The 7,194-nt window shown below is 35.4% G+C and overlaps 1 pseudogene; it reads left to right on the top strand.

Annotated features, from left to right (window-relative positions):
* The first annotated feature begins 1,200 nt into the window (after nucleotides 1-1,200).
* Nucleotides 1,201-3,585, top strand: LOC120279178 (annotated as a pseudogene).
* Nucleotides 3,586-7,194: the final 3,609 nt, after the last annotated feature.

The following is a 7,194-nucleotide window of genomic DNA, read 5'->3' as shown; positions in this document are numbered from 1 at the left end:
CCTTCTGATTTCCTTTTCCTTTTTCTTGTTGTAATTGGTTTTTCTTTCTTGTTTAGTCTTGGGCTGGTTTGTAATGTTTGAACGCTTTGTAACTCTGTTTTATTTTTAATAAATTAGCTCATCGAGCTCTTTCTCTCAAAAAAAAAAAATGTAACTCTTCCTATTGGATTTAATGTAATTAAAGGTTAATTATTATTTAATTAATATTTTACATAATTTTAAGAGATTTGTTTAAAATAACATTTTCAGTTTTATCTCTATATATCTGAAAATTCGTTTAGTGTATATTTTCAATAAAACCAAATACCATGTAGAATAAAAATTTTCATATGTAAAAAATTAATCCGGATATATATATATATATATATGAATTTAACGGAAAAATAAATAAATAAATAAACTCCTTTGTTTTCTCATTTAATTCATAAATACAAGTTCGTAGACCGAATTGAAATGTTAGTTCTTGACCGATAATTATATATTGGATGTGTTTGCACATTATATGAAATTTTTATATACTACAAGGATAAATATAAAAATACAAACACCTTATTAAAACACAAAAAACTAATTAAAAAAAGAATTAAAAAAAGTAATGTGGTTGTCATAAAACATGCTGATGCATATAGCATCAGTCACTTAATAACCCCTAAAAATTTATTTACTTTGTCGGTCAAACATCAAATGTGACGATTAGAGTATTGTCATATGCATATTCAAAAGATATTTCAGAAATCAAATGGAGTTAATAAATTCTTTTGCCATACAACTATGGAGTTAATAAATTCTTTTGCCATACATCCTATACACAATATTATATAGTATTATTTACCCCAAAATTCGATCATGAATCTGTATATTCATTATTTTCATAACATTCCACTATATTTATAGTGGTGTATATATATTTTTTTAACAAAGTGAATAAGCCACAAGAGTTATGGGCGTGTAAAAAACCAGAAAGTAAATATCAAATCCTACACTCTCATATAAGGACACGAGGCACAAGTTACAAACCGAAGCTCATGATAGGGACCTATTATCACCACTTTGCTATCGGAAGGATTTGAACCCAGTGTTGGCAAAAAGAAAATTATTTAAAAAAGCCCCTGAAATTATAAAAAATTTAAGTTTGTCGACATTCCCTAGTCTCGTTCGAGCGCATCTAGGCCTCGTCTTCTCCCCCCTTCCCTCACTCCCATGTGCTCCTGCACTCCGCCCCTCTCCTTCTCTTCAAATCCTCATCTTCTCCTCTCCATCAAGGGCCTTCTCCTCCTTCTCCAATGGCGTCTCTTCTCCTCCATCTCTTCCTTTTCTTCTCAATGCCCCTCTCCTCTCCTTGCTCCAACCTCTACGCCGACCTCCAGATCCCCTCCCCTTTCCACCTTAACGCCTCTGCGTCCCTCCCATCGATGCCTTCCTCCTTTCCTACCTCCTAACTCCACCTCGCCTTTTCCTCTCCCTCTCCTCCGCCTCCTCCGCGTCATCGATTTCGACCTTCGGTACTCTTTCTCCTTGATTACTCCTCGAATTCATCTTCCTCTTCTTGCGATCGCTGGTATTCCGATCTTGATGCGTCCGCGGTCTTCTCTCGGAGCTCCTTCTTCGCGATCACCGCCAACAATGTCCTCACGCCCTCACGATCGCGAGGATTCATCCGTCTGCAAGACGGGTTGCGAGGAGATCAATGGTGGCGGTCAGCGAGCGGAATGGGACTAGCTTTTGGGTGTTGCTATCCCTTGTTCGATGGGAGTGTTTGGAAGACTGGGGATGGATTTGGGGTTTTCTCGGAGTTTGGGTGTCGAGGGTTTTCGAGCTGGGTTGTTGGCAGGGGACCACCGGCGCAGCGCAGGATTGAGGTTGAGTGGGCGGTGCCAAGAGGTTATTCGGACGGAGAGGTTTTCTCCGTGGGGGCGACGGTGGTCAATGCTACTGCGGTTCCTGGTGCGGTTCGCTGTAGCTGCAATGCCGGGATGGTTGGAGATGGATTCAAACACGGCACTGGCTGCTCCAAATGTAAGTAGACTTCTTCTTTGATGTTATGTTTGCGTGGGATCTTTATCTTTTACATCTATCTTCATGCAAAGTTTTTGGATTTAGAGGTGCACTCTGTTTTTCCTTTATTTTTTTTATTTTTTTGATGATTAGTTTTAGATTTTTATTCTGTCATTGTTTTCTTGAAAATATTTTGGTTTTCCATTTTATCATTAAATTTGAGGAAACTATGATTTTTAGTTGAAATTGTAACTCTTACAGATGTGGATTGGAAAAGGGAATTGCTTTTGTTGTAGCGGATGATATTCTCTCTCTCTTTTTGGTTAATGGCGTGAAACCGATGGTTGACTGCTTCATGGAATGATAAATGGTTTATAAATGAATACAAAAATGTGAATAAATGAATGTTGGAAAAATAGTATGAGAATGCTTAGTTGAGGAATTGAGTGGTGGTGTTTTTCTCCTTGGAGGAGATAAACATGGGTTCACTGAAAGATACACATGTTGTAAGTGATAATCAATATCTGTATACAAAAACCGGTCTTATCTGTATACAACACATGTTGTAAGTTACTGTCCATTGGGTTTTCATCAAAATAAGTTGTAGGACAAAAGTGTGAATGCTTATATGAAAAGATCATGAAACTGTTTACAGTAATTGCATCAATCCTATGCATAAAGTGAGGTATTATCTTAAATGAAGGATTAAGAAATTTATAGTGGTTCATGCATTTAATAATGGCAAGTCAGCAAGAAACAAACTTCAGTCCATTTGTATCAAACTTCTGCTCAAGCATGGACACAAACCTTCACTGATACATTTGTATCAATCCCTGCACTTTTTCCTTTGGTCACTACTGTGTCAATCTTGTTGTATATTAGACAATTTCCATGTGCTCTATGCTTCATCATGTCTTTCTGAGAGATACCTCTCTTGGTGCCTTGTATTACCTTTTATCTGTACTTTTCAAGTCTTTGATGTTTGGAATAATTCCCTCAAAGCCTTTGTGCAGATTTACATTTCTGTAATCTAGTTTATAAAGAATAGATTGTTAAGAATTCTTTTTGAAATGGGGAAGACAAACTTTTACTCGATCTTGAATTTACGACCTCCAAAAAGTTGATGGGAGAGATGGTTGCAAGGAGAGCATAGCGTGAAAAATAGTTACTATTCCTCGCTGTATAAATTTTTAGTCTTTAACATAATGCTCTCTTTCTTGAAATATGTAGGATACTTGCTTTGCCTCTGTTTACTTTTATGATCTTTATCTTAAGTGCACTGCAGGATTTGTTTTCATGCTTTTATATGCACTGGACTGTTGAGGATGAGTGATTTGATTTAGGTTCCAAACATTTGCATATTCTAAATTGTCATCTTGTTTTGTTTTTTTATTAAGTTTTTCTTTATGTTTTTTGCTTGATATGTTAGTGGTACTTGGCTGCGGATTGCTTCTTGCCGCAATGGTTGCATTTCTATGGTTTGTACTAAGACAGTCTTCTAAAGGAAAGAGGTGGGATCTTGACCCAGCCTGTCTACCAAAGATCCTTGGCAATGCATGCAGGACTCGGCTATTCACTTATGAAGAATAATGGCTCAGTTCTTGTATGGATATGGTTGCTTTAACTTAAATGAATGCCTCCTTTGCATACATTGGGTCCACACTAATGTGAGAACAGCAAGTGTTTTGTTTTGTTTTCTTTGAACTTTTCAATTGGTTTGTTTCTGCAGATGATTTTGTTGATATTGGTGTCAGATCATGAGATATCCAGGTCAGGCGACACATGAGAGGTGAGGAATGTGTTAGTGGGAGTTGGTGCTGTTATTCTTTTGCTTTATGTGACCCACTTGTTATTTCTGGATAAGAGCTTATGATTTAAGTTTATGATATAAACTGCCAAGGCAATTAGGTGACCCATTTTGTGTGATAGTTATAGTATTAATTAATTATAAGCTTTGCATTTGTTTTGTCTTGTAAAAGGTCTACATTACCTCAATGTCCATCAATGTCACACATTGAAGATAGTGCATTATCCCTGATAATTAGGATCTTTGAAGATTTGCAAGCATAGTTTATTGTTATTATTATTGTGAATATCCTACTTATTCTCAAGGTAAAACTTGTGAAAACAAACATAGCCGGTTGAAATTGGATTGTTATGCATGCATGTCACATCAACAAGCAAGAAAGCAACATTTGTCCTGTACGGCATTTGAAGTTGAAGAAACCATTGTGTTCCAGCTAAGTTGATTGGGAGAAGACAAGTGCACTTCATCTAGAGGATAGAAAAAAGCTTTGTCGTTTGTGATTCCTTAGTTGGATTCAATAATTAAATACACATATGCAACAAATTGATTGTAGATTACATGTGATGGTTGTTCAGTTTTCACCTCTGGCGGATTGTCTGCAATGATTGGTAGTCTTTTCTAATGTCTAGCTTACATATGATTGTACATGTAGATGGTGTTAAATAAAAACTTCCTTCTTCACTCAATATTGAATTTATTTTTGTCACTCAACTCGTGGGACACTGTTCTTGCCATAGCCATGGAAAAATTTTTTTCGGGATCGAAATGCTTTAAAGACTTCATGATCTAGCTTTATGTGAATGACCTTAAAAATCCTCGAGTGATAATCTTCCCACCCGACCAGCTTAAAAACCGGGTAGAGCTAGTAGATGTTCTCACTTGTCATAGGCCTTTTTACTATTTTTTTGCCCTATTCATGATGCTCGGAACTCCACTCTGCCTCGGTTAACTCGTCATAGCCTGTTGTATCTCTCGTGTCCTCCGCTTATGCAATGTAATCTTTTGTACAATATGCTTCTGAAATTTCCAATACTAGGAACTTTTAAGTTCATGATGATTTTATATAAAGTTAATGTGCTTTAGCGAGATGCACATTTGCATTGTTCCAAATCTTGTTGTTGTGGTACTTAAGTCTTTTGCTATTTTCTTCACTTATATGAATGCTTTGACTTCATTTTAGGGGGATTGTATTTTATGTGGCAGAGATGATTGTCACAGCTCCAAGATATTTCAATTGTACATGTATTCTGTTAAATGCGCTAACTCTGGAGTTTCTAAAGATCCATTCCTTACACAAGTTTCAGAATTTGCCGTGCTTTTTCTTCTACTCCATTGGATTACACCACTTGGTTTTCACATGTCTCTACAGAATGTCAGCGTTAAGCTATCTCAGGTGATCCATTGACCAACCAAACATTTCTTTTTACCAATTTTATCCATGCAATCTCTATGTAATTCAGCTGCATCACATTACCTGTAGCACAACTCATGGACATGAGGAAAGCTTTGTTGACGCCAGTAGCCACACACTACCTCATTGACATTTGAAAACCTGGTAAGTTCTGGAACAACTGTTTGGGGCCATATACATATATACTGGTAACTGGATGGTGTCTATGATGATATGTTAATGAAATCTATAAACAATGTCATGTGTACATAAGTTTGAGAGTTCTCTGATTTTTTGTGATGAGAAAGTCTGGTTTTCTTGTTGATGTTTGGTATTCATGTAAAATGATATATTACAAGCAAAAGAAAGCTGATCATGAAAAATATTTGTGTAAGTAGAAACTCTCATGGACTACATGGCTTTCTTACAACTCCCTGGAATCACTAATAATGGATGGATTATCAGTATCATGGATGATGATGGAATTTATTCAAATATTAGAATACAAAACATGGAACTATCTTGTTCTATGAATATTGTGCAATGGATTGGTGGCATAAGTTTACAGCAAATGTTTATTTATTCATTTATAGAAAAACTCAACTTACAACTTTTAATATAAGCTTGAGTTTGTTGTTAATTATTCAGAAAATTTCTTGATGTTGTTTGATTGTTTTTATATGTGCATAGTGGTATTAGGTACAATGTCTGGGAGCAGTTGCTATTGATTTGGAATGATGCAAAATATAGAAAATACTGTGAGAAGAATAAAAAGAGCCGGCAGTCGAAAACTGAGGGACCTACAACAATTTATCATGGTGGCACCATCTCTATGATTGAACATAGAGATAGACTAGTAAGTTTTTCATTTTTTTCTTGATATATACATTTAAAATTTTTCTAGTACCTAACTATTTACACACACATAAGATGGAATTTTTAGGGAAAGCATATGAGGAGCAGAAGCAGCAGAACCAATACATCCTTTCTCTATTAGAATCTCGAGGTATTCAGGAAAACTTTGAGACAACTCCTCGTACTTCTCACGCTCCTGCTAGGTCTGGAGAGTTTGCTTCCCATGCCCCTCACACTTCAGAGGATGTTGAACAACCTCAGCTTGTCGATAATATTGCAACAAAATGAATGTGGTGTTTTGGATTATTACATTAGATACTTGGACAATTACATTTTGTATTTGTTTGTTGTATTAGATGTTTGAACTATTATATTTTGTATTGCATTGTCATTCTACATATTTATTGATCGGAATGTTTATTATGAAAAATATTATAAAATTTATTGTTCAGAATTGTAAATTAGGATTTAAAACAGATTTGTGAAAATAGTTAAAAAATTATTGTAAATAATCATGGTTATGAATAATTAATTTGTGACATAATTTGCGACAATAAAATTGTGTCGCATAATATCTCACCAAAGATGCAACACAATTTGCGACACAATTTGCAACAATCGAAATGTGTCTTAAATTTTGTTGCAAAACATCGCATATATTTACAACACAATTTGCGACACAAAAAGTGTTGTGACAAACAAAATAAGTTACAAAATTTGTTGCAAAAAGACTCAATATTTGCAACACAATTTACGACGCATAAAATTTTGCGACAATTAAAATAAGGCGCAAAGAATGTTGCAAAAAGTCTCAAATAGTTGCAACATTTATTGCGACACAAAAATTGTGTCGCAATAATTTGTCGCATATAGTTGCAAATTGAATGGCAAATATTGTTTCAGAAGATCCATGAATTGCAATGAAATTTGCAACGTTTTCATTTTATGTCGCAAATTCTGCGACACAGTCTTCAAAAGTGTCGCAAATATTTGCGACATCTGAAATGCGACACATTTTATTGTGTCGCAGATCATGTTGCAAATTGTGATCTGCGACACATTTTTTATTTTTGTGTCGCAAAAATGTGTCGCAAATTGCGTTTTTTGTTGTAGTGATTGGTGTTTGAAAAGATCTCTGATATCCGAG

This window comes from Dioscorea cayenensis, chromosome 16, assembly GCF_009730915.1.
Source record: "Dioscorea cayenensis subsp. rotundata cultivar TDr96_F1 chromosome 16, TDr96_F1_v2_PseudoChromosome.rev07_lg8_w22 25.fasta, whole genome shotgun sequence".
In the NCBI taxonomy this organism is placed as follows: domain Eukaryota; kingdom Viridiplantae; phylum Streptophyta; class Magnoliopsida; order Dioscoreales; family Dioscoreaceae; genus Dioscorea; species Dioscorea cayenensis.
Note: the sequence above shows the minus strand (reverse complement) of the source record. Positions and strands in the feature narration are given on the sequence as shown.